At 57.8% G+C, this 26,577-nt stretch overlaps 3 long non-coding RNA genes across 4 annotated transcripts; 1 reads left to right on the top strand and 2 right to left on the bottom strand.

Annotated features, from left to right (window-relative positions):
• Positions 1-1,044: 1,044 nt before the first annotated feature.
• On the bottom strand, positions 1,045-3,315 carry LOC131517822 (uncharacterized). Its single transcript, XR_009264860.1, has 3 exons — positions 3,090-3,315; positions 1,889-2,683; positions 1,045-1,235 (listed from the first exon to the last, which is right to left on the bottom strand). It is a non-coding gene; the product is annotated as an uncharacterized LOC131517822 (long non-coding RNA).
• A 3,415-nt stretch (positions 3,316-6,730) lies between these two features.
• LOC131517821 (uncharacterized) lies at positions 6,731-10,786 on the bottom strand. 2 transcript variants are annotated; one of them, XR_009264858.1, is made up of 2 exons: positions 10,539-10,786; positions 6,731-9,467 (listed from the first exon to the last, which is right to left on the bottom strand). It is a non-coding gene; the product is annotated as an uncharacterized LOC131517821 (long non-coding RNA). The 2 variants fall into 2 exon arrangements; XR_009264859.1 differs by lacking the exon at positions 10,539-10,786 and adding an exon at positions 10,228-10,532.
• Positions 10,787-11,830: 1,044 nt separating this feature from the next.
• On the top strand, positions 11,831-13,412 carry LOC131517823 (uncharacterized). The gene is made up of 2 exons (XR_009264861.1): positions 11,831-12,389; positions 12,565-13,412. It is a non-coding gene; the product is annotated as an uncharacterized LOC131517823 (long non-coding RNA).
• The last annotated feature ends 13,165 nt before the right edge of the window (positions 13,413-26,577 follow it).

Raw genomic sequence — 26,577 nt, 5'->3', positions numbered from 1 at the left:
CTGTGGCCCGGTGGGGGGCAAACCTGTGCCCTGTTCCTGGTGCCCTGCAGGTGCTGTGGTCTCGCGACCGCCGGAGGCTGCCATCCCTCCAGTCACCTGGGGGTCACCTGGCCAAAGGCACGGAAGGCCTTTGTGACTGGGATGTCACCTGCCCTGGGAGGGGATGCTGCATTCCAGGGACACAGGTCTTTCTATCTCAGCTGCTGGCGCATATCAGCCCTTCTCAGGACCCACCTGGGGCCTCGGTGGCTGTGGGGTGACACCTCCCAGCAGCCTCATGGGCAGGGGCAGGCCCTCGGGGGCCAGGGCCCCTGGAACTGAGCACCACAGGCTGGGGGCTTAGACGACATTGGTTTCTCGTTCTGGAGGCTGAAGTTCAAGGGCAGGGTGCAGGTAGGGTCAGGTTCCTGGAGGAGGCCCTCCCTGCCCGCAGAGGCCACTTTCTTGCTGTGTCCTCCCACGGCCAGCGGGCTCTGGGGTTTCTGCTCTCGTGAGGGTGCCACCCCATCCGATCAGGACCTTATGACCTCATTTAACCTTGACATTCCCCCCCCCCCCCGCCCTGCCCAGGCCTGTCCCCAAATCCAGTCACACTGGAATATGGGCTTGAACACGTGAGTTGGAGGGACACAGTTCGGCCCACAGCAGACAGCTATTACAGCAGGGCCCGCAGAAGGGACCCGGAGCTCCTGGTCCTGGAGGGCAGTTTCCCGCGTGGACCCCCACGCCCCGTGGTCTCTTCGCAGGTGTCCCCGGGGCCAACCCTCAGTCTCCAGAACGTCAGGGGGTCCTTTCTCCCACAGCTGTGCCTGCGGGGTCTGGGGGCAAGGTCTGGGGGCAGGGCCATCCATGGGCTTGGGGGTGGGGCCATCCCGGGGTGTAGGGGCGGGGTCGGCTCTGGGCGTGGGGGCGGGGCACGCGGGGACAGCCGGTGTCCGCTGGAAGGTGGGACAAGTGCCCAGGACGACCTAGAAGCACGCACTCGTGTCTGGCAGGGGGATTGCTTCTCTGGTCAAGATAAGAATTAAAACACCTTCCGTTAAGTACTGTGGCTCTCATTTATTTATTATGGAGGCTAGTGAATAACTCGACCTTCTTGAGGGGGGACAGTATTTGCCCCTCGCCGCCCCGGAGTCCCTCCAAGCTTCACAGGGCCCCGCGGAGCAGCTGGTGAAGGTTTGCTATGTGTGTGTGGCAGGGGGGTGGTCCCGGCCTCCCCAGGCCCCCAGGCCCTGCTGAGAGACGAGGGAACGGCCTCGTCCACTACCGGCGGGCTTCCTAGGGGCCCCTCTAACCAGCCACGGGTGCCCACCCTGCCGAGGCTCAGACGTCTCAGCAGAAGAGCAGAGCTCCCGGGGTGGGAGGCGTCTTCCCCACCAGGGCCCCTCCATGGCCTGTCTCCTCTGTCCTGTCCTGGCTCCTGGCTAATGTGGGCTCTTGCCCCGTCCCCCCGGGGGTACCACAGAAGGAGGACAAGGATGGGATACCCTAGGGGGAAACCCGGGCACTGAGGTTGTCTGGAACGGGGCGGCTGTGCGGCGGTGGGGAGGGCCAGGAGGAGGTGGGGGTCTGGCCCTCCAGGGCGAGGGCTGTTGAGAACAAGGTGATGGCTGCTGGGGAGCCCACCTCCGCCATCGGCCTCGGCGCCCCGGTGGGTGATTGGTGGTTAGGGAGCCCTCGCTGGGCGGAGGGCTTGCTGAGGGCACTTGCAGGGGGAATGTGCCTCCCACACCAGCTCCCCCACCCCCCCCCCCCCACCCACCCACGGGGGCCCTACAACTCTCCTCGGTTCCGACACCATCCTCCTGGGGACTGGCCTCAGCCCCCTGGGTCCCACAAGACTGCCCCTCCCCCAACTCCGGATGCCGGTGGACGTCCTGGTTGTCACCTGTGCCTCTGAGCAGCTGGCTATAGATCGGAGGTTCCAGTACTCCCTCCGTGGGCCCACCTGGTTGGCTAGGGCAGCTCACAGAACTCAGGGAACACTTTACTTAGTCAGCCGGTCATCGTCAAGGCTAGAACTCAGAACAGCCCAAGAGCTGCAGAGCCGGGCAGGGCGAGGGGAGGGGAGGGGAGGGGTGGAGCTCCCTCCAGCCCTTGAGCACACCGCTGTCCCCAGTCTCCAAGAGTTCAACCGCCCGAAGCTCTCTGACCCCAACCCCATCCTTCTTTGGCTTTTTACGGAGGCTTGATCAAGTCATTGGCCATTGGTGATCCATTCAACCCCCAGGCCCTCTCCCCTCCCAGAGGCCAGGTGGTTCCTGCTCTCAGATCACAGGCTTGGATCCCTGGCCACCAGAGCCATCCTCGGGGCTTTCCAGCGTCTTCCCATTATGATACAAAAGACACCTTATTGGCTCCTCTCACTTAGAAAACCCCAGGGGGTTAGGGAGCCAGAAGCACGATGCAGAGCAAACATACATTTGGTCTCACGGAGGCGTCCCCCGTCGCCCTCGGGCTCTGGGGATACGCGACTAGGCCGGGCAGCTCAGGACACAGAACCAGAGCCAGAATGCGCATTCTCGGGCCACAGTGGCCAGAGGCGCCGGTGCGCATCCCCTGCTCAGCGTGCGGGGCACCCGTCATGGGGACAGATGTACCGAGAATGTGATGTAGATAGGCATCAAGACCTCAAATCAAATACAGCCAACGGGTTAGATCCACGCGAGTAGACAAAGGAGCCCTTTGTCAGTAAGAAACAAGGAAAAATCATGAGAAAGGGCAGCAGTAGGTTTGGCAACCATGATCGTAGACGACAAATGGGGACCTGGGCAGCTAAACCTGGGGCAAGTCGTGAGGGCAGGGCTGGCACGAGCAGGGCGACAGGAACCACTGCAGGTAAGACTGGCCGTGTAGACCGGCAGCGGGAATAAGGCGAGGTGGAGGCCCCCCCTACCCCCCGGGGCACAGGGAGGTGTGGTCACCCGTCCACCTGCCCAGGGAGGGCACCACGTCAGCGGGGAGGCGAGGGTCAGCAGTCAGGCCACCCTGAGCTCTCAGAGGGACAGATCCACACGGGGACGTGCAGGGTCAACACAGTCGCAGGAAAGGCCAGCTAGACAGCAGGGGGCGGGCAGAGGGACACGGACCTGGGGCAGGTGTGGGAGGAGCAGCACCAGAAACGGATTTCACAGGAGCCTGAGCCGCAGAGTGACTCATGGACAGAACCTGCACAGACGCTCGAAGGAAAACAGAGGACGAGGAGGAGAGGGTTAGTGTCCCTGCAGGAGACAGGGGCCCACGGGCAGAGAGGCCCACAAAACCCATGCGGTACCCTGTGCTCCCCTCCGCGTGGGCCCCTCCACATGGGCCCCTCCGTGTATTCGCCTCCCTGTGCACCCCTCCGTGTGCTCCCTCCACGTGGGCCCCGCCACGTGGGCCCCTCCGTGTGCTCCCCTCTGTGTGCTCCCTTCTGTGTGCTCCCCCCCGTGTGTTCCCCTCCGCGTGGGCCCCTCCACATGGGCCCCTCCGTGTATTCGCCTCCGTGTGCACCCCTCCGTGTGCTCCCTCCACGTGGGCCCCACCACGTGGGCCCCTCCATGTGCTCCCATCCGTGTGCTCCCTTCCGTGTGCTCCCCCCCCCCGTGTGCTCCCCTCCGCTTGGGCCCCTCCACGTGGGCCCCTCTGTGTGCTCCCCTCCATATCCTCCCATCTGAGTGCTCCCCTCCGTGTGCTCCCCTCCGTGTGCTCCCCCCATGTGCTCCCCTCCACGTGGGCCCCTCCACGTGGGCCCCTCTGTGTGCTCCCCTCCATATCCTCCCATCTGAGTGCTCCCCTCCGTGTGTTCCCTTCCGTGTGCACCCCTCCATGTGCTCCCCTCCACATGGGCCCCTCCACGTGGGCCCCTCTGTGTGCTCCCCTCCGTGTGCTCCCCCCATGTGCTCCCCTCCACGTGGGCCCCTCCACGTGGGCCCCTCTGTGTGCTCCCCTCCATATCCTCCCATCTGAGTGCTCCCCTCCGTGTGTTCCCTTCCGTGTGCACCCCTCCATGTGCTCCCCTCCACGTGGGCCCCTCCACGTGGGACCCTCTGTGTGCTCCCCTCCGTGTGCTCCCCCCATGTGCTCCCCTCCACGTGGGCCCCTCCACGTGGGCCCCTCTGTGTGCTCCCCTCCGTGTGCTCCCCCCATGTGCTCCCCTCCACGTGGGCCCCTCCACGTGGGCCCCTCTGTGTGCTCCCCTCCATATCCTCCCATCTGAGTGCTCCCCTCCGTGTGCTCCCTTCCGTGTGCACCCCTCCGTGTGCTCCCTCCACGTGGGCCTCTCTGTGTGCTCCCCTCCGTGTGCTCCCCCCATGTGCTCCCCTCCACGTGGGCCCCTCTGTGTGCTCCCCCCCATGTCCTCCCATCTGAGTGCTCCCCTCCGTGTGCTCCCTTCCGTGTGCACCCCTCCGTGTGCTCCCTCCACGTGGGCCTCTCCGTGTGCTCCCCTCCGTGTGCTCCCCCCATGTGCTCCCCTCCACGTGGGCCCCTCCACGTGGGCCCCTCTGTGTGCTCCCCTCTGAGTGCTCCCCTCCGTGTGGGTCTCCACGCAGGCCTCTCTGTGACTCTCTGCGGGCCTTTCCATGTGAGCTGCTGGAGCTTCCTCACCACATGATGGCTGTCCCCCCCCCCCCCCCCCCCCGCCCCAACAAGTGCTCCGAGAAACCAAGGGGGCGGCCGCCATCCCACGGATGACCTAGTCCCAGAAACCAGCACGGGCGACGTCCTTCACGCGCGCCGTGTGCAGCACTGACCCTGATTTGAAGCAGGTGGGAGCCCACAGGGGCAGGAATTCTGGGCGCCGAGGACGCACAGGCCCTCTGGGCGGTTGGCTACCACACGAATACACGACGCAACACTTCAAAACGAGCTTGAAGACCGCAGGAATCATACGATATGTGAAAAATACCGCAAATCAGAATTAGAAATAAACTGAACATTAGTTTGGAAATGAAGATTAGAGCAGAGGGGCCACAAAAGTGGAGGCACACAAAAGCATTTGGAGAAGCACAGAAGGAAGTAAAAACGCATGAAAAGGGTTGGAGAGAAAGCGGAAAATCGAGGAAAGGGGCAAAGCGGGCGCGCTGGGGTGTCTCCAGGCGCAGCTGCGCCACGGCCAACAAGCGCCCAGACGCGCCTCGACTGGTGGGGGCAGGAGGGCGCGCGGGGCATCTGCTCAGGCGCAGCGGGGCGGCTGCACGGAGGGCGGAGCTGCGGCGTCGCTGGGGGTGTGGGCTGGGACGGCTAACAGGGGTGAGGTGTCCCTTCGGGGCGAGGAAACGTCCTGAGAGTAGAGCAGGTTCGTGGTTTGGCTGCACGACTTTGTAAAGACGCTGAAAACCGTTGAATGGCACGCGTGAGGTGGGTGAAGGGCGTGACGTGTAAGTCACGTGTCGATCGCGGTGCAGGAGAAGGAGAGAAAGCGGAGGAACCAACAGCCTATAGTCGGACGTCCCGGGGAAACCCCACGGCACCGGAGCAGAGCAGACGCGGAACACTAAAACCCACGTCAACCCGCCTGGTCCGCAAAGTCTGGGACTCACGTGCTGAAAGGACACGTCACGTACACTCAGGGAAACTGAGCCAGAATGACTAACACTGGGACGCGTTTTTGTAGGATTATCAGGCCCTGGGGCTCTTAGGTCTTAGACTGTCTAAGGGAAACCCCGGAAAACGCCCACCCAGGTGGACGGGACCACGGGATGTGTGGGCGGATGGCACGGACCACACAGGGGCCAGGGGACGCCACAAGAGCTCTGCAGGCGCTGAGGACACATCCTCCGGCACCTGCGAACCCAGGGCCGCACGACACGCAGGACACAACGACGCAGCCCGCCAGAGCGCAGTAGAAAGCAGCAGGACCGTCTCCCCCCACCCCACCCCAGAAGCAGGCAGGGCGGGGGGAGGGGGAGGGGCCCACTGTAGATTCGGTCGCCGACAGGAGTCACCACCCCAGACTCAGGACATGCCAAGCTCAGCCCCACAGGCAGTGACCACGGCCAGGCCACACAGCTCTCAGCTGGACGAGTCAGGGCTGGCTCCGGGTGGCCCTGGGCACAGGTCCTCCCTCCAGCGGGCCGCGCGGTCATTCTCTGAAGGGGCACGGGACCACCTTCCCTGGAGCTGGGACTCTGGAGCTCTGCAGGGGGCCAGAAGACAGAACAGGGGTCCCCGACACCCAGCCACCTTCAGGACCTTCGTGGCCAAGCCTGGGTCCCAGCAGGGGCCCCGCCTGCCTTTGTGGGGGTGGGGGTCCACCCAGCTGTGGGATCCTTCACACCGTGCCAGAGCTCCAGGGCATCATGTCCCCGGTCCTGTCACATCCAGTGCCTCTGCCCCAGGGTGGGGGCCAGCGAGAGGAGGGGCTGGCCGGAGACGGGGGGCTGAGCTAGGACCCAGAATGGCGGCTCCCAGTGACCCCACCAATTCCGCAGGTGCAGGGAGCCCTCCCTCTAGCAGGTGCAGGGAACCACCTGCCGCTGGCCCCGGCTAGTTGGGTGAGAGGAGCGCCATCTGGTGGCCAGAGGCGGCATCACCCTCCTTTGTTTTCGGGGACCAGTGGCCCTGAATCAGGCCTGGGATTGGGGGGGGGGGCGGGGGTGGGATGTGGGGAGTCCCCAAAGACTTCCTGGGCGAGCAGGGGCTGGCAGTTTTGGGGGGAGTGAGGTCCAGCGCCCCGACTTGCGCAGGCGCCCGCCACACCCTGCCGCCTCCGTGATCCCGGAGAGTGAATCAATGTGCTATTTGTAACTACGAAAACAAGACTTCTTTTGTCCCCAGTGTCCTTGGGTGAACAAAGGTGCTTAGAGCTAAGTCTTTGAGACGTAGCAGAAGTTTGGCTCTGGATACTAACTTTCTCACAGCGAGGAATACTCACTGTGGAAATAGGGATTAAAACAATCCCCATTAAAAAAAAAAAAAAGAGGGGGGGACACCTGGGTGGCTCAGTCGGTTAAGCGTCTGACTCCGGCTCGGGTCTGATCTCGCGGTTCGTGAGTTCGAGCCCCACGTCGTCAGACTCTGTGCCGACAGCTTGGAGCCTGGGGCCTGCTTCGGATTCTGTGTCTCCCTCTCTCTCTGCCCCTGCCCTGCTCGTGCTCTGTCTCTCTGTGTCTCAACAATAAGTAAACGTTAAAAAAAATTAAAAAAAAAAAGAACCGTCTCTCTCAAGGTGACGATGGTGGGGATTCCATCACGATATTGTGGTTTTGTTGGAAGTATCTGGAAGACTGAGCCGCCCGCTTGCTTTCAGACCGCCCGTGTGAACCTCTGGCACGTGCCGTGACGTCAGAAACCCTGCGCGGAAGGCGCGTGCACAGGCCTCTGCTGTGTGATTGTTCTCGTGGGGAGTTGGGGACGGGGCCCAGTCAGGTTTGCCCCTGGGGGTGGGGACAGGGACTTAGGGGAGCGGCAGGAGGAACGTTCCGGAGTGGCTTCTGTTAGAAGGCACTCGTGGTGCACTCGGCTGACGGGCCCGCAGCCCTGAGCCCCCTCCGTCTCCGCCGGCGCCCCCACCCGGGACATTTCGCGTGAGTGGAATCGCGTGGCGGGGGGCCCTTCCCGCCTGGCTTCTTCCCCTGCGCGTGGGGTTTCAGGGTCATCACGCCGCGGGCGTCAGCGTGCACCCCCTTCTGCCGCTGAGTACGGTGGGCCGTGCCTACAGCTTTCCTCGAAAGAAACAGAGAACCGTAAACACTTCCGAACTCTAGTTAGTTAACCGTCTGTCTGCTGGAGAGCTTTCAGAGACTGGGCGGAGGTGTGCATCTGAGGGACAGACAGCTGACGGGGTGGGGCCCATCTGGACAACGCGGGGTGGCCGACTCGGGAGGGTGGGCACCGGGGTCTGCTTTGCTGTGGGAGGACGTGCTTGAAGCGTCCTGTGGAAGGAGCCCTGGGCTGTGGGCACCGGCCGGCTGTCCCTCCATGTCCCTGACCTTGAGGAGGCGACGGTGGGCAGTGGAGTCCAGCTGGGGCTGCGGACGCCTGGCGTTCCCTCCCCGCATCCACAGCGTGTTCTGCTCCTCTGTGGTTTAGAAGTCACGTGTTCCCAAGGAGAACCCAGGCTGCGCAGTGACAAGTGTCACTCACAGGCAGTGGGGGGGAGGGGGGACCGGGGCCTGGCTCTGGATGGGGTGTTCTTGCGTGTCCGGCCTCTTAAAGGAACACGTAGTCTCACGCCCTGTCACCCAGGTCAGAGTCGCGGCGATCCACGGTCTCCTGGGCCACGTCGGGGTTTTTGGCATCAGCGCCCTCGTCCCCAAACTGACCAAGGGTCTGTGATGTGACGTTTCATGTGGCATTTCCTCTTCAGCTCAGAAGACTGTGTGAGCCGCGTGGGGCCCTGGCGGTGGCAGCTGACGGGACCGGAGCGCCGCCCGTGTGGGGCGTCTGTGAACGCTTTGTCACGTTCAGCCTCCAGGACACAGAGGACCTCGCCCTGCGCTCGAGGCAGCAGGGCCGTGTGGGGCCGGTGGGGTGCGGTCCGCGGGGCGTCCGCTTGGAGAGACCTTACCTGCTGTTGACTCTGTGTTCCTGCACGGGGCCAGGGAGCACGGCCTGTACCGGTGCCCCCTCCTTTCAGAAATTCATTTATTCATTTTGAAACAGAGAGAGAGAGAGAGAGAGAGAGAGAGAGAGAGAGAGCAGAGGAGGGGCAGAAGGAGAGGGAGAGAGAGAGAGAACCCCAAGCAGGCTCCAGACTGTCTGCGCAGAGCCTGACGCGGGGCTTGAACTCACGAACTGTGACATCATGAGCTGAACTGAAATCAGGAGTCCGACGCTTAACTGACTGAGCCCCCAGGCGCCCCTCCATTTCCCCTTTTAGGAACCTACTGAGGTTTTTCCGGGGGTCCTCACACACGCTCTCTGTTGAACGCCGGGCCCTGTATATCTATTAATTCACGGTGGTTACCTGTTCCATTAATATTCCCTTTTCCCTCACTCCTCCTTTCCATCTGGCAATCGCTGTGCAAGGTGGGCTGGTCTCCCGCGGTGACTGTCACTTAGGCAAATTCTCCCGGGTTTCTGGCAGCTCTCCTCCATGTGTTTTGGGGCAAAAGGTTAATAGCTGTGACGTGGGCTCCATGGACTGTCAGCGGGGCTCTGCGGGGGCTCCGCTGTGGTCCTTGCCAAAGCTGGTACCTGATTTCCAAATTTAATTTCCCGCGAGGCCGTGTGGGGCCCTGCTCCTGCAGTGCTCTAGCAAACAAAATCGGTGTCCCCGACTCCTACCGCCAGCAGAAAGGCAGGACCAGGCAGTGGTGCAGCAGGGTGGTGCCCCAGCCCGCCTGCGGTCCTCTCGCCCCAGGGACCCGGGGGCTCACGGGCCACCTGTTTGTTCCCACAGCTGTTCTCCTTCCACTCTGGGTTCAGAACGGTTCCCCGCAACGCGTCGGGTCTGTGACCTTCCATTTCTTTGCATTGTTATTCCTGCCCGATGCTCAGTGGTCACACGGCCGGGCGTCCAGCTGGCCGAGGAAGACCACAGGCTAAAATGGAATCAAGTGAAAGGTAGGTGAAGGGAGGGGGGAGACGGTTCCAGGCAGGGAACAGCAAGTCAGGAATCCCTGAGGCCAGAGACGGGCTTGCTTTGAGGAGCTGCGGGAGAGCTGGAGGGGTAAGTAAGGGGCCAGGCTGGGCAGGGCAGGGTGGTGTCTCTTCGGAGAGCAGGAAGGCAGAGGTGGGTGTTAAGCAGGGTGGTGCCAGGGTCAAGTTGGCATTTAAGAAGGTCCCTCCTGCTGCCTGTGTTGCAGGAGGGGGCAGGTGTGCAACATGGGGATCAGGGGAGAGGAGACGGTGGGTGGGGCAGGGAGGCGGCCCTGAGAGTCCGGGCGGGATGGGCGGCTTGGGCCGGGTGAGCACAGCGCAGGTGCCCACGCGGAAGAGCCGTCTCCCTCAAGCCCCAGCCGCCACCCGAGCGGGTAACACTACAAGGGGCTGGTTTTGCACCCCTCCCCCCCCCCGCTCTGGAAGGGGTGTCTGCCTGCCTCCTCCTCCAAGGCACTGACGGCCCAAGCTAACTGGGGGCATGCAGAGGAGGGGCGCGGCGCTGGGCCTGTGCCTGTATCTACCATGGAAGTGCCCAGACCCACGTGCAAGGTGGGGGTGGGGGGCGGCAGGGCCCAGGACCTGCCGGTGGTGAGAACCCGCAGAGGACTGATGGAAGCGGGCCCCCGGCGCGGGGACCCCACAGACGCGGCTGCGCCGGGGAGGTAGGGCCGGGGCGGCGGGCTGCCCGGGTGGGGCTACCTGGGTGGCATGCGGGCAGGGGCGCTGGGTTCCGTCTCCGTCCCTGCAGGGGCGTCCGTAGACAGCTGGAGGCGGGGGTCCCTGAGCAGGGCCGGGGAGGAAAGCCCGGGCAGGGGCGGCTGTCTCAGGTCCCGGGGTCACCACTGGGTCCTCCTCCGCCCCGAGAGCGACCCCCGGGTCTCCGATGGTGTCCTCACCGGTGGCCACGCGAGGGCGCCAGAGCTCCACCCACCGTCCCGGCCTCGGGGACCCCCTTCCCCGGCCGCATCCAATCGGGGAAACCCGGGACCCTGGGCGGGGGGCGCTCTGACCTGCTGGGGTGGGCCGCTCCCGGGTCCGGGGGTGGGGGGGGGGGGGTGCTGCGGGCCTGGCTCCACCGGCCTCTGGGGAGGAGCATGGCGAGCAGGGGACGCGCTGCTCCTCCGCGCAGGCCCGGGGGGCTTCCTGGGGGAGGCAGCATCTCGGGGAGCAGGCTGCGCGGAGCTGGGGCGGGGCTGGGATGTGGCTTCCACGGTCAACGCTCACCCCACCCGCGGAGGGCCGGCGACCGTGGGCCAGGCCCGAGAGCCCCGCGGGAGGGGGCGGGTCACACTCTGTTCCCGGGGCTGAAGCTGAGGGACGCGTGCGTAATGGATGCCGCGCAAACAGAGGTATTAACGCGGGGTGGGGGAGAGACGCATCCCTTGTTAATATTTATGAAGCCCTCAGCCCCGTCATTCAAGAGCCTCATAAATATTAATTCGCAATTAAACATTTATATGGAGGCGGTTGGTTCTCCTCCCCCTCAAGGAACCTGTTTGAAGTCGGGGCTGTGTTGGTGTGGGCAGCGGGGTCTCCGGGGAGGGCCTGGGGGCTGGAAGCAGTGACCTGGGCTTGCTGCAGAGGGGCCTCCCGGTGACAGCGGGACCCAGCCAGCACCCGCCGCCAGGCCCAGCCGCACAGAGCGGCCCCGGCGGACTGCTCCGGACACTGGCAAGACCCCTACGGTCAGGGCGCTGGAATCAGGCCGCAAAATCGATGTCTTGAGCTGGTGTTGCCCCCTGAAATCTATCAGTCATGTACACGCCAGTAAGATTTACTTGGCACAGGAGTGCCAAGAGTGGGCTGAGGTCAGGCGCTTTTTTTGGGGGGGGTCCCCCTTCAGGCCCAGGCTGGTGATGACCTCCCACTGGCGGTGGCAGACTCCAGGGGACAGTGGCAGGGGTCTCCAGGCTGCCCTCCCATCGTCCTCCACTCTGGGGTGTCTTTTCTGTTCTTGGTTTCGGGGGGCCAGTCCAGGGGGGCGGTAACTGGCGGTCCTCAGGGCCCCGGCTCCAGCAGGCTGTCCACGTGACCCCCTTCTCCGTGTCCCCTCTCGGCCCCGGGTTGGACCCCGTTCAAGGCGGGGGAGGGGCTTGGTGGGCGTTAGCGTCCAGCCCCACGGGTAGGGCTTTTGCGCGGGGCTCCCTGGGGCGGGCCGGACTCCTTACCGTGGCGGGGTCCCGCGGTGCCCTCTGAGCCCAGGGGGTGGGGGCCCTGCTGGATCTGCCCCTCCTGACGGCCGGGCCATGGGGCACAGGTGCCCTGGCCCTGAGGTGGTGATGCCACACGACCCCTCGCAGACCCTCCACGTGTCCGACCCCTCGGCTTGGCCAGGCCGGTGGGCAGCAGTGGGAGCTCAGGTTGCCACGGGTATTTTCTGAGCTGCTAGCTCGGACTGTCTTCCGTGGGCCGTTGGAAGGGACTCTTCCCCACACGCGGCCGCCCCCGCGGCTCCTCTCACACGCTTTCCGTTTCTGCCTCCAGCTCATCTGGAGCCGGCTTTTTATAGGGTGTAACGTAGGAATCCGGGCACAGCTCCCGGGTGACGAGCCCTCTTCCCCCTGCACCGCGGCCCCTTTGCCCTTGTGAGGCCGCGAGGCCGCAAGCCTGTCCAGGGCCAGCTTGCTCGTCACCGGCTCCTCATCGACTCATCCGTGCTGGTCCTGGCCTTCCCGTCCGTCCTCACGCGGGGGCCGCGGCCCTCGCCTCTTTGCTCTTTCTGCGCCTGGCGCCCCTGCTCCTGGGCCTGGATCTTCCTCGGTGACTTCAGGGGGCGGGTTCCGAGTGTCTTTAAAAAGCTTGCGGGAACCGCGATCTTCGTGATGTGGATCTGGAAACCGACCTGGGGACAGCCGTCTGTGGTGAGTCACGCACGTCTGGCGGTGGCGCTGGGGTTCCAGGCGCTCTGTGTCATCGGATGCCTAGCCGCTCCGTGGTCCCGGTGGCTGCTGGGAACGGTGTCTGATTTTCTGGGCGGTTTCTGCCGGCGGAGTCTTGGTACTGATTCTGGTAGGTTTATCTCGGAACTCTTACTAGTTCTAGGAGTTGTTTGATCCGGTTACGTCTGCCACGAGGACCCACGAGGACCACGAGGACGGCCTCGTCAGCCACAGGCAGTGGCCGTCTTATTTCCTCCTTCCCAACCCTGACACCTGTCACTTCATCGTGCTTTTGGCTTGCACGTTTCTGGGACTTTGAGGGTTCCGTTAACCAGTGCGACAAGGGACATCCTGACTTACAGGTGATCCTGGAGAGATCGAGTCTTGGATTTCTGTCTTACGTCTGATATTTTGAGAGAGTTTTTGGAGAAAAAAAATATTTTATTTTAGAGAGAGAGAGAGAGAGAGAGAGAGTATGAGTGGGGCAGAGACGGAGAGAGAATCCTAGGCAGGCTCCATACTCAGTGCGGACCCTGACGTGGGGCTCAGTCCCACGACCCTGGCATCATGACCTGAGCCAACCCCAAGAGTCGGAGCCACCCAGGTGCCCCAGAAATAGATTTTATCCAGCGGAGGACGTTCTCTGAGAGTTTTTAGAAATTGTAAAGGGAGCGGAACTTTACGCAGTCCCTCCCGGTGTCTGTCGAGGCCATTCCCAGGGGGACTTTGCTCCTCTAGTCCCTTCGGGAGGCCCAGGAGGCCCCAGCGGACGGTCCAGGGCGAGCGTTTCTCTGGACCGTGTTGTCCGTACCCACATTTTGTCACCGCTACTTTACATGCCTCTAGGGAAGACGGAACTTGCGTGTGAAACTATGCCCGCGCCTTGTCGTGCAGAAGTTCTGTTTCACGTTCACACAGGGGCTCCCCAGACCCCTTTCATCACAGCATTTGGTCATGGCGCACTCTCTGCATGTGTACAGAAGAAAATAAAAGCCGAGTAGGTGAGTTCGCTGGTCCTGAAGTGCCCTCGCTCTCAGAAAGGGCGGCTCCGAGTCGCTCTCTGACTCGGGCCCTTCCGTGTCCTTGCTTCCTGCACGCGTTCGTCCCCTGTGCGGGCCCGTCCCGCCCCGGAAGGAAGCCGCCTCATCCTGCCCCCCAGCGGGGGTACTGAGCCCAGTTCCTCACTGACCTCCTGTGGGTGGTGCACACCTCACTGGGTGAAGGGGCAGGTCCCCGACAGCAGTGCCACCACCTCACACGCCAGCCACCTGTGAGGGACGCGGAGCCACTGCGCTTCTGACCAACTGGCTACCCAGCCGGGGTGCCCGTGCGCTCCTCCCGCCCCACACCCGGTTCTGTAATCTGGGGGACAGACTCACCGAGCCCCGAGGTGTTATCAGGAGGGACGCGGGCCGGGGGCAGTCTCTTCCTCCGTGAGGAGACACACGGGCCAGCCCTGAGCGTTTGTGGCCTGTCCCTGTGGACTCCAGGAAGGGGCCCGCCCAGCACGTTCCTGCGTCCACCTCAGGCAGGTGCACCCAAGCTCGGCGCCCAGCTTTCCTTGGGGTCTCATTACGTGGGCCTGATTGACTGGATCACTGGCTGTGCTACTGAAGTGTCCCCAAGACTCCCCTCTGTAGGCCGCCCTCTGCCCCCCGTGGTCTCTCTGGTGGCCGGCCCCTCGCGTGAGCGCAGGTGGGGTCGGAGGTCTCCTGAATTCCCAAGACACCCCTGTCCGTAGGGACTCCCGGGGTTTTAGAAGCCCCTCCAGGAGCCTGACCACTGGTAGACGAACCCTTTGCTGCCCTGAAGCGGGAGCGGCGGGCGCAGCTGGGGCGTGGAGGAGGGCGGGGGCGTGCTCTTGGGTTCAGGTGACCTCCCTTTATTCCGGGATCAGCGCTGTTCAAAGCTGAATGACAGAACCAGTGTCTTTCCCTTGACTGTGGGCGAGCTGACGGGAGGAGCTGGGCACCGAGGGCGGGGCCGGGGCACAGGGAGGGGTGTGTGGAACGGGGAGCCATCCTGGACGACTGCAGGATGCTCGCAGGGGCGCCCCAGAGCCCCCCGGGGGAGGGAGGGGGAGCCCGTGCTCCGTGGGCACCGTCCGTGGGCCAGGCAGCTCACAGGCCTGCGGGGCCCGAGGGATGCCAAGCAGGCCCCCGGGCCCGTGCGTCCCGCGGAAGCAGGTGGGTGGTACAGGTGTGTCGGAGGCAGGGCCCGTTCGCTCCTTGGCGAGTCACGGAGAGAGAGCACGCCAGGTGAGTGGTGGCACAAGGGATACTTTATTTGCAGCAAATGGGATCCGGGAGAAGAGCTCACAAAACCGTGACTCCCCGAACCAGGGTGGGCGGATTCTTCTCATTCAGGGTTAGGACAAGCATCCAGAAAGGGAGCCTCGTCCTCGTCTGGAGAGGCGGCCCAAAGTCGTATCCTGAAGGAAACAGGCCTGCAGGTGCATTCCTGTGCCCCTCCCGGGGGGGGGGGGGGGGGTTCACTTTATAATGAGGGTCACTCGGTGAGTCACTTCGTGGGCGTCTGCGCAGGCGTGAGGGGGTTGAGCTCCCCTGGGTCTGGCGGCCTCAGAGCTTCAGGCAGTAGTTACTGCCCGAGGGGCGGTTTCTGTTTCATCGGGGATGTGACGCCCTTCCGGTCCCTTGCCTGAGTTAAGAAATAAGCTGGGAAGAAGAGCTTAAGGAAAAACGTGAGGCCAAGGTCGGCGGATACAGGCAGGTGGGCAGTAAAACTCAGGTCTTGGGGTCCGGCTGGTGACACGGGGGTAGGGTCAGCCCCACTAGGCTGTGGCCCCCAGGCTGGTCACCCCGGGGGAAGCAGCAAGGAACGGGGAGACGGCTGCACCCCCTTGTCTTTTCTGCGGGGGAATTTCTTTTTTTTTTTTTAATTTTTTTTTTCCAACGTTTTTTATTTATTTTGGGGACAGAGAGAGACAGAGCATGAACGGGGGAGGGGCAGAGAGAGAGGGAGACGCAGAATCGGAAACAGGCTCCAGGCTCCGAGCCGTCGGCCCAGAGCCCGACGCGGGGCTCGAACTCACGGACCGCGAGATCGTGACCTGGCTGAAGTCGGACGCTTAACCGACTGCGCCACCCAGGCGCCCCTCTGCGGGGGAATTTCTAAAGGGAGGTTTGCACCTGTGCCTGCCGCGTTGATGTGGGCCCTGAGACGAGGCAGGCGGGGTGACTGCTCAGCCCGGTGTGGCCTGAATGTGTCCCCAGATCCACATGTGGAGGCCGTACCCCTGGTGTGATGGGCTTTGGAGGTGGGCCCGTGGGGGTGGTGGGGTTACATGCGTCAGGAGGGTGGGGCCCCTGTGTGGGGTCAGTGCCCTTGTGCGAGGAGACAGGGCACTTGTCACCTGCACCTTGATCTCAGACCCGTACCTTTGGAACTGTGATGTCTGTGTTCAGGCGCCTTGTCTGTGGTGCTGTGGAGGCTGGAGTGGATTGGGGACAAGGCCCTCCTTCTGGTCCCGGGTGCCCTCTCCATCCTCCTCTCCCCAAGATGCCCCAAACACCTAGGGTGTGTCCACCATGGGGACAGGCCACGCACGCCCACACCGCTGCCGGTGTTTCTGCTGTTCCCCTGCCTGGAGGGGGGAGGTCACCGGCAGGCCACGGCCCTCGCCCCCCCACCTCCCTCCTCAACAGGAATGTGCAGAGCAGGCTCTGAGCTGAGGCCTGGAGGCTCCCACTGGCCGCTTAGTGGCTCTCTGCCTGGAGTCTGACCTGCAAAGCAGGAGAGTGCTAGAACCCTTGGCGGTGTGTGGGTGCAGGGTGCAGGGGTGAGGGTCTGTGAGGGCAGGGGGAGGTTGGAGCTGGGCGAGGGTCTGTGGGGGCAGGGGTGAGGAGGGAGCTGGCCTGGCCATGGGTCCCGGAACCCTCCTGAGGACGACAGCTCCAAGTTCACGGTGGAGGGAAATGCCGCAGGAGCAGTCCAGCCTCCCGCAGCTGGGACCACTTGGTGTCTGGGGCTGCCTGGGTGTCTCCCCTGTAGAGTAGGTGGTGTGGGGTCGGGGTGGGGGGCAAGGGTGTATAGGGCGCAGGGTAGGGGGTGTAGGGGTAGAGGGTGGAAGGTGAGGGTGAAGGGTAGAGGGGTGAGGAGTGGAGGGTGGAGGGGCGCAGGGGTGGGGGGTGGAGATCGGAGGGTGGAGGGGCGCAGGGGTGAAAGGTGGAGGGGTGGCGCTCTAATGGGCCTTGTGGGGGTCTTGGCTCGTGGGCAAGCCCTCTGCCACACCCCTCCTTTCTGTGCTGATCTGAGACCCAGGGGAGGGTCATTCTGGGTCAAGGTCAGGCAGGGGTCATAATGGGGCTGGCTCAGGTCATTGCTGGCCCCCATCCCGGAGGAGGGTGGTCCCACAGGGCACGTTGCTAGGTGAGGAGGCAGAGCTCCCTGGACCCCTGCCCCCCCGACGCCCTGCCCGGAAGAGCCACCGCCCATCCCAGTGTGGCCCAGGCCACGGGTGGGACCGCCTGCTCGGTGGGCTTGGGGTGGCTGCCTGGCCGCTGCTGACCCTGAGCCCGGGCCCCTCCACTTCCAGGGCTTTGCAGAGAATGGGGGGTGGGCCCAGTCTGGTTAGTTACTCGGTGATTTAAATGAACCGCAACAGGCTTTTTATTGATCGGCCTAGAAGAGCCACGAGCCCGGTCTGTCCCGAAGGCCGGCAAGTTAGCTTCCAGCTCGGGAATGCAGGTCCGCGGGAGGGGGCGGAGCACTGGCCCGGAGGTGTGGGCGCCTGGCAGCCTGGCAGTTTCCGCTTTCCTGCCCGGCCACCACTGCTGGGGTCTGGAATGTGTACACGATATTGACGTAGCTGTGGGATCAGAGGCAGTAGGTAGGTCGGGCGGCCCTGGCTGTCCGGAGGGGTGGGGACGCAGGCTCAGAGGGGGTGTTCCCTGGCCCCACAACAAGGGGTGAGCATCGTCACGGCCTCAGTTCTGTCACCGGGTGCGCTTGGGCCACAGGCACCGTCCCGGGGGTGCCCCCCCTGCTTTCCTGCCAGCAGGGGCTGGGCGGCTGAGCCACCCCCAGGACCAGGCAGGGAGCCCTACAGAGGCGTCGGGAGACGGGCTGGGAGGATGCTGAGGGCTGAATTGTGTCCCGGCGGGTGTCTCTGTTGAAGCCTAACCCCTGGTGTGGCTGTATTTGGAGATGGGAAGTAATTATGGTTAATGAGTTCAGAAGGGTGCTGGCCTTGGTCCTTGCACGGGAGGGTTCCGGCCGGCTGCTCAGAAAACAGGGCAGGCCCCAGTCCTGGCTGCGTTTGGCTGGACTGTGTGGGGGAGGGACCCAGGAGCGGAGAGGAAGGGAGGGTCCCTGTCGCCCCACGGGGCCAAGCCATTGCCCGCAGCGTGGATCCGTGTGGACTTGGCCGCGGTCTGCCTGGGCAGTCTCCGAGCTGGCCCCGCTCATCCCTCTCCGTCTGTGGAGACCTGAGGAGACCTCCGGCCAGGGGCGGCCTGGGGCCGGGGTCCCGTCCGGGCTGGCGGACCCTGGGCCTGCAGCCACCTCGCTCTTGCAGAACTCAAAGGGACGGGCAGATGGAGGTTGGCCATTAGAGGCGTTTCATCAGGGCCAGTGTCCCGGGCGCCTCTAACCTCCCGCCGGGAGGGAAGGCGGATTGGACTGAGTTTGTCAGGAACCAGGCGGAGGGTTTGAGTGCCCGGTGAATGAGTGAGTGAGTGAGTGAGTGACAGCTGGTGTGCGGCTGGCCACTGAGGGGGTGACGGCTAGGGCGGGGGCTCAGGTGAGGGCCGAGTCGCCTGCCCCAGCAAGGATCCATGAGTAGAAACCGAAGGCGACAGACACCCAGGGCCCCTTAACCATATCCTCAGCTCACTTTTCAACTGGGATGCATGTTTCTTCTCAAGTCGCTGTTTATAGGAGTTCTTTATATATTCCGGATTCTAATAATTCGTTAGTCAGGTCCCCGGCGAAGATCGTGCTCCAAGCCTGTGCTGGCTTCCTCTGTGGTCTGCTCTTGACATTCAGAGGTTTTACCGTGAAGCCGCGCAAGCCTATCAACACGTTCCTTTATCGTGTGTTTATTTTGTGAGGCTGGGGGTCTGCTGCTCCCCCAAAGGCATATTCTGTCTGTTTTCTTCTAAAGGCTTCACATCTTTGCTGTTCACTCTCTGCCTTTCATCCATCTGGAATTTAATGTATTCGAAACCGAGCTGAGACCTTCCTGCGTGGAAAGCAAACGTTCCGGTGTTATTTAAAAAAAAATTTTTTGGGGGCGCCTGGGCGGCTCGGTCGGTTGAGCGTCCGACTCCGGCTCAGGTCGCGATCTCGCGGTCCGTGAGTTCGAGCCCCGCGTCGGGCTCTGGGCCGACGGCTCGGAGCCCGGAGCCTGCTTCCGACTCTGCGTCTCCCTGTCTCTCTGCCCCTCCCCCGTTCATGCTCTGTCTCTCTCTGTCTCAAAAATAAATAAACGTTAGGGGCGCCTGGGTGGCTCGGTCGGTTAAGCGTCCGACTTCGGCTCAGGTCACGATCTCGCGGTCCGTGGGTTCGAGCCCCGCGTCGGGCTCTGGGCCGACGGCTCGGAGCCCGGAGCCTGCTTCCGACTCTGCGTCTCCCTGTCTCTCTGCCCCTCCCCCGTTCATGCTCTGTCTCTCTCTGTCCCAAAAATAAAATAAAAAACGTTAAAAAAAAAATTAAAAAAGAAATGCAAAACTCGGTTTCTCAGGCCTGTTGGACTGGCCATATTTCAAGTGCTCGTTGGTCACTTGTGACTGGCTGGGCTCCATTAGAGGCCGTGCCTCCCTGTCAAGTGCCCCCGGGGGCCGCGGCGACGCGGACCAACCTCATTTCCGAATGCCTAGTCGTGGGTGCCGCAGGCCGCGTTCTCTGATCCCACCGGGGTCAGCGTAGAAATCAACAAGTCACAAAACCCATAGTTTGGAAATGAAAAGCCCTTCTAAGTGATCCGTCCCCAGAGGAGAGATTAGGGGCACAGGCCCGGCTTCCACGTGCACGGTGACCGCTCGGGAACCCTGGGAGGCAGCACTGGAGCCGCCCCTGGGCAGAAACCAGTTTGGGGTTTATGGTTTCTCCTTGGGTCTTCGCTCCCGAGTCCCGCGCGGCCCCGCCGGGGAAGGACCCCTGGAAGCTGGCGCCTGGTGCCCTCAGACTTCGTCCCACACAGCCCTGCGTCCTCTCACCGCGGCAAATCCCAGCCGTGGGCACGGCTACGTCCTGAGTCCTGTGGGTCCTCCTGGTAAGCCGCCGAAACTAGGGGTGGGCCCGGGGACCCCGCCACAGTCTTGCAGACGCCACCCCCGTTCTAGTCCCCTTCCGGAGCCTCCGTGAGAGCACGGCAGAACCTTCCTGACTCCTTCATGGTGGGAAAACTTGTTTCCTCCGCTCTGCGTTCTGGGGACACGGATAACGGTTTTCTCTCCAGCTGTGTCTGAGCTCCTGGTGAATCTATTCATCGATTTAAAGATTGTTGATTTTAGGGGCGCCTGGGTGGCGCAGTCGGTTAAGCGTCCGACTTCAGCCAGGTCACGATCTCGCGGTCCGTGAGTTCGAGCCCCGCGTCAGGCTCTGGGCCGATGGCTCGGAGCCTGGAGCCTGTTTCCGATTCTGTGTCTCCCTGTCTCTCTGCCCCTCCCCCGTTCATGCTCTGTCTCTCTCTGTCCCAAAAATAAATAAAAAATGTTGGAAAAAAAAAAAAAAATTAAAAAAAAAAAAAAAAAAAAAAAAGATTGTTGATTTTAATGGCTTTATTTCTAATCGTTTAATGATACATACACGCACTTGTTAAATTATTGATTTATATCAGTATTATAATTCCGATTTTATAAATATTGCATATGGATATCAGTATAAACTCATGAATTCTGGTTTTATCTGCTTTAACTCAATACTTTTGCCACGGGCGGGGGTGGGGCCTCCTTGGAGTTATCTGCTGTGTTCTTTTGACCTGTCTCCATTGTTCTTTGACCACTTCTGTATTTCCAGGATTATTTTGTTTTTTCTCTTCCCGGCCATTTCTCCAAGAAGCCCTGGACCCTTGTATTGACTTTAAAAAAAAAATTTTTTTTTAATGTTTATTTATTTTTGAGAGCGAGAGACACAGAGCATGAGCGGGGGAGGGGCAGAGAGAGAGGGAGGCACAGAATCCGAAGCAGGCTCCGGGCTCCCAGCTGTCAGCACAGAGCCCGACACGGGGCTCGAACTCACGGACCGCGAGATCGTGACCTGAGCTGGAGTTGGACGCTTAATCGACTGAGCCCCCAGGCGCCCCTTTGACTCAGCAGCATGAAGCACATTCACACTGTTGTGCAGTGTCACCACCGTCCATCTCCAGAACCTTCTCCTCTTCTTCAAACCTAAGTTCTGTCCCCACCAAACACACACGTCCCCCTCCCCGGCCCCTGACGCGTCCATCTCCTCTCTGGCTCTGTGGAGGTGACTCCGCTAGGTCCCACGTGAGAGTGGAATCACACAGTCGTTGTCCCCTGTGATGGGCTTATGTCACTGAGCATCACGTCCTCAAGCTTCCTCCACATTGTAGCCAGTGTCAGAATGTCCTTTCTTTTCGAATCTGTGGGTTTTGATGTTGTTTTAAGTCGTGTTCTTTGGCGATTTGTATTCTAATTCTCTCATTTGAAGGTCGTGTGTGAGGTTAAACATCATTCCATGTGTTTAGGGCCATTTTTACCTCTTTTTGGGAATTGCCTGTTCATGTCTTTTCTCCATTTTTCTAGTGGGTTCTTCCATCTTCAATATTTAAGAATTTTTAGTGTTAGGAATATTAACCTTTTGTCTGTGCTATGAATTGTAAATATTCTTTTCTTTACCAATTTTCCTGTCATCGTTTGACTTTACAGTGTTTTTTCCATGTAAAATTTTAAGTTTATAAAATTTATCCTCAGTCTTTTTTTGTCTCTGAATATTGAGTCATAGTTAGGAATCCTTTCCCTGCGCCCAAGTTACAAGGATTCACCCCTATTTACTTCTGGCACTGGTGTGGTTTGAGTTTTACGTGTAGATCCCTGAGCCATGTGGACCTCGGGCAGGTGTGTGGTGTGAGGGAAGGACCTCATTGTCTTTCCTAAATGGCTGCCCTGTTGCTTCAACCTTTTGTAAAAGAGTCCGTCTTTTATTTACTATTTATTTTTTATTAAAAAAATTTTTTTAACGTTTATTTATTATTGAGAGACAGAGAGCCACAGAACATGAGCAGGGGAGCAGAGAGAGGGGGAAACACAGAATCTGAAGCAGGCTCTGGGCTCCGAGCCATCAGCACAGAACCCATCGCGGGGCTCAAACTCACAAACTGTGAGATCATGACCTGAGCCGAAGTCGGTCGCTCAACCAACTGAGCCACCCAGGCGCCCCTTTTATGTATTTTTTAAAGTTAATTTATTTGTTTTTTAATTTACATCCCAGTTAGTTAGCATATGATGCAACAATGATTTCAGGAGTAGATTCCGGTGATTCATCCCCTATTATAACACCCAGTGCCCATCCCAACAAGTGTCCTCCTCAATGCCCCTTGTCCATTTAGCCCATGCCCCCCTCACAACCCCTCCAGCAACCCTCAGTTTGTTCTTTGTATTTAAGAGTCTCTGATGTTTTGTCCCCCTCCCTGTTTTTATATTATTTTTGCTTCCCTTCCCTTATGTTCATCTGTTTTGTGTCTTAAATTCCACATATGAGTGAAATCATATGATTTTTGTCTTTCTCTGACTGACTCATTTCACTTCGCATCATACCCTCCGGTTCCATCCATGTAGCTGCAAATGGCAGGATTTCATTCTTTTTGATTGCTGACCAATACTCCATCGTATTTTTATACCACATCTTCTTTATCCATTCATCCATCGATGGACATTTGGGCTCTTTCCATGCTTTGCCTGTTGTCAATAGTGCTGCTATAAACATGGGGGTGCATGTGTCCCTTCAAAGCAGCACACTGCATCCCGTGGATAAATGCCTAGTAGTGCCATTGCTGGGTCGTAGGGTAGTTCTATTTTTAGTCTTTTGAGGAACCTCCACATTGTTTTCCAGAGGGGCTGCACCAGCTTGCATTCCCACCAGCAATGTCTGTATGAGGGATCCAATAACATTGTCAGCACTTGGTGTTATCAAGTTTTTTTTTATTTTAGCCATTTTGATAGGTGTGCAGTCTCAGCAACTTGTGGTTGTGATTTGCAATTTCCTAACTACTAATTGTATTGAACAACTTCCTGCATTCCTGTCTGCTGTCCGCGTGTCTTTTTCTGTGAAATGTCTGTGTCTTTTGGCCATTTTTAAATTGGACTAGAATTATTTTTTTACCTTTTAGTTTTGACAGTTAAAAAAAAATTTTTTTTAATGTTTATTTTTGAGAGAGAGAGAGAGAGAGAGAGAGAGAGAGAGAGACAGAGCATGAGCGGGGGGAGGGGCAGAGAGAGGGGAAGACACAGAATCCGAAGCAGGTTCCTGGCTCTGAGCTGTCAGCACAGAGCCGGACATGGGGCTGGAACCCAGGAATTGTGAGATCGTGACCCGAGCCGAAGTCAGACGCCTAACCGACTGAGCCCCCCAGGCGCCCCTAGTTTTGACAGTTCTTTACAAATTCCAGATACAAGCCTTTAGTCAAATATGTGGTTGCCAGTACTTTCTTCCTGTCTGTATGTGTCTTATCATTCTCCCAACAGGATTTTTTAGAGAAAAAGGTTTAAATTTTGATGATGTCCAGTTTATCAATTTTTTGGCAACGTCTTCTTAAAACTAAGGACGCACCTACTCTGACCCAACAATTGCTTTGGCTTTTATGTCAGAGAAATGAAAACTTAAGTTCGTGCAACAGCCTGTACATGAGAGCTCACAGCCGCCATGTTTGTAATACCCCAAATTAGAAACCCCCCAAATGGTCTTCAGCAGGTGAATGGTTGAACAGACTGGTTCAGCCAAACCAGGGAGTACTGCTCAGGAATAAGAAGGAACAAGCTATTGATAACACGTAATAACTGGGAATTAGGCCGAGTGAAAATCTCAAAAGGTAGGCAACTATACGAGTCCATTTATAAAATATTCTTGGAATAATGCAGTAAGAGGGGTGGAGAGCAGATCAGTGGTTGTCAGGGGTTAGGGTTTGGAGGTAGAAGGGTTGGGGGGCTATAGAGTGATTGTGGTGGCAGATGGGCATGTGCATGGAACATGTGAGGAAGAGCACAGAACTGCCACACGCACACACAGACTCCATCTTTGTCCCTGTGAATTGACCTGTCATCTTTATGATATATTAAATTTTCTTTTTTTTTAAATTTTTTTTTTCAACATTTTTTATTTATTTTTGGGACAGAGAGAGACAGAGCATGAACGGGGGAGGGGCAGAGAGAGAGGGAGACACAGAATCGGAAACAGGCTCCAGGCTCCGAGCCATCGGCCCAGAGCCCGACGCGGGGCTCGAACTCACGGACCGCGAGATCGTGACCTGGCTGAAGTCGGACGCTTAACCGACTGCGCCACCCAGGCGCCCCGTATGATATATTAAATTTTCATATATGCATGTGTTTCTTTCTGGACGTTCTATTCCATTCCGCAAGCGGCTTTGTCGTATGTTTGAAGATCTGGTGCGGAGAGTCTTGCCACATAGCTTTCTTTTCCAGAGTTTTCCTGGCACTATTTGTATATATTTTTTTCCATAACAACTTCAGTATTAACTCTTCTAGCTCCATAATAAACCTTGTTTGTATTTTATTGGGATTCCAATAAATTTATCAATTAACTGAAAGGGAACTGATATCTTTGTGATGAGCCGCTTTATCTAAGAACAGAGTTGTCTTTCCTTTAGCTTCAGTCCTTCCGGAACATTTTAAAGTTTTCTTCACATAGGTTTTCACACATTTTTGTTGTTGTTGTTGTTGTTGTTGAGTTTATCTCTATCTACTTAATCTTCTTCGTTGTTATTGTAATTGGGGTTTTCTGTACCATTATGTCCTCTAACTGGTCAGTGTTTTATGTATAAGTAGGCTATCGGTTTCTCCTGCTACCTTACTGGAACATTTTATGGTATGAGTTAGTTTTATCATTGGTTCTTAACAGTGTTCAAGAAATACTAGTATATCATTTGTAAATTGACAGAGTTTTAGTTCTTTTCTAATACTTATGCTTCGATTTTATTTTTCTTATCTAATTGCATTGGCTAATACTTATGGTACAATGTTGAATAGCAGCAGAGATAGTAGATACACCTGCCCTCTTCTTAATCTGAGAGGAAATTCCTTACTATTTCTACATTTAGTGAGGTACAGGCTTTAGGACAAGGTACGTATATAGGTGTCTTCACATGGAGTCTTCCCTGTACACGTGCACCACGGTGCACATATTGATTAATAGTGAATCAACTTTGCATCCCTGGAATAAATTCCACTTGGTCATGATACATTATTTTCTTTATGTGGTATTGCGCACTGTTTGCTAATACTTCCCTTAGTACTTTTGCATTTATATTTATAAATGATATTGTTCTGTAGTTTTCTTTTTGTTTATACTGCTTTTATAAGATTGAGGTTTCAATGTTATATTTTCACGTTCTCCTTCTTTTTCAGCGATCTGGATCAATTTATGAGATACTGGACCTATTTGGTCTTTGAAAATTTGGTAGCACTTCCCTGTGAAATCATCTGGGCCTGGTGCTTTCCTCGTGGGGAAGTTCCTTGACAACTTCTCCGTTTTTTCTCTGGAAATTATTCTGTTTATGTTTCCTGTCTCCACTTAGGTCAGTTTTGGTAATAGGTATTTCTGTGGGCATTTATCTCTTTTATCATGTGTGTTGGTTTCCTAGGACTTCTGTGACAAAGTGCTACAAACTGGAGGGCGTAAAACAACAAAGATTTATTGTCTCACCATCTGGAGGCCAGGAGTCTGAAACAAGATATCAGGTGGGCCACCTCCCTCTGAAACCTGTAGGAGCCCTTCCTGGCCTCTTCCTAGCTTCCGGTGTTGGTGGCAATCTTTGGCATTTCTTGGCTCATGGATGCATCCCTCCCCTCTCTGTCTGTATTCACACGGCATCTTCCTTCTCTGTTGCCCCAGAGTCCCCTCTTCTCACCAAACACCAGTTATATTGGGTTAGGGGCTCACTGTCACCAAGGAGTTAAGGTGAGTTGAGGTGACTTCACCTTAACCAATTGTACTAACGACAACTCCATTTCCAAATAAGGTCATGTCCTGAGGAGCTGGGGGTAGGACTTCAATATATCTTCTTTTTGGACAGGGGACACAATTCAACCCATAACAACAATGTTTTCAAATTTATTTGCAGAGAAGTGTGCAAACTAGTCCCATGACTTTTAAGAATTTCTTCTTCTCCATTGGTTGCTTCTTCTTGTCATTTCTTATTTTGTGTGTTTGAGTTTTCTCCTTTTTTTTTTTATGATAAGGTTAGTTAGCGGGTTGCCTATTTTGTTAATTAAAGAAATTACGCTTTTGATTTATTAATTAGGTTGAGTGCTTTTCTGTTCCTCTATCTCATTAATTTCTACTTTTATCTTTCCATTTAATTCCTTGAGCTTTCTTTTGGTTTATTCTGCGGTTCCATTCCTACTTGCGTGAGCTGGGAATTTTATTCCTTTTTTCATTCTTTCATGTTTATTGATAAAAGTGTTCATAGTTGTGAATTTTCCTTTGATCACTGCTTTAAGTATATCCCACAGAGCCAATGTTACATATCTTCACTATCATTATTTTTTTAAAGTAAGTTGTCTCCGTGTATTTTCCATTTTCACCCAAGAATGGTTTCACAGATTAAAAAAAAAATTTTCTTTCCAAGTGGAAAGGCCTTTTTGTTTTTCATTTTGTCAACAATTTCTGGTTTTATTGGATGATGATCAGAGACAATTGATTGTAATGTTTCTACCTTATGGAACTTACTGATTTTTGGATCAATTTGTACAAGATCAGTTTTTTGTGAATGTTCCACAAATGCTTGAGAAGGTGCATCTGGGGGCGCCTGGGGGCGCCTGGGGGGCTCAGTCAGTTAAGTTCCAACTTCAACTCAGTACATGATCTCACAGCTCATGAGTTCAGGCCCCGCGTCCAGCTCTGTGCTGACAGCTTGGAGCCTGGAGCCTGCTTCGGATTCTGTGTCTCCCTCTCTCTCTGTTCCTCCCCTGCTCATGCCCTGTCTCTCTCTCTCTCTCAAAAATGAATAAAC

The sequence above is a fragment of the Neofelis nebulosa genome, chromosome 7 (genome assembly GCF_028018385.1).
Source record: "Neofelis nebulosa isolate mNeoNeb1 chromosome 7, mNeoNeb1.pri, whole genome shotgun sequence".
Classification (NCBI taxonomy): Eukaryota; Metazoa; Chordata; class Mammalia; order Carnivora; family Felidae; genus Neofelis; species Neofelis nebulosa.
The sequence above is the reverse complement of the archived record's forward strand: the minus strand, read 5'-3'. Positions and strand labels throughout refer to the sequence as shown.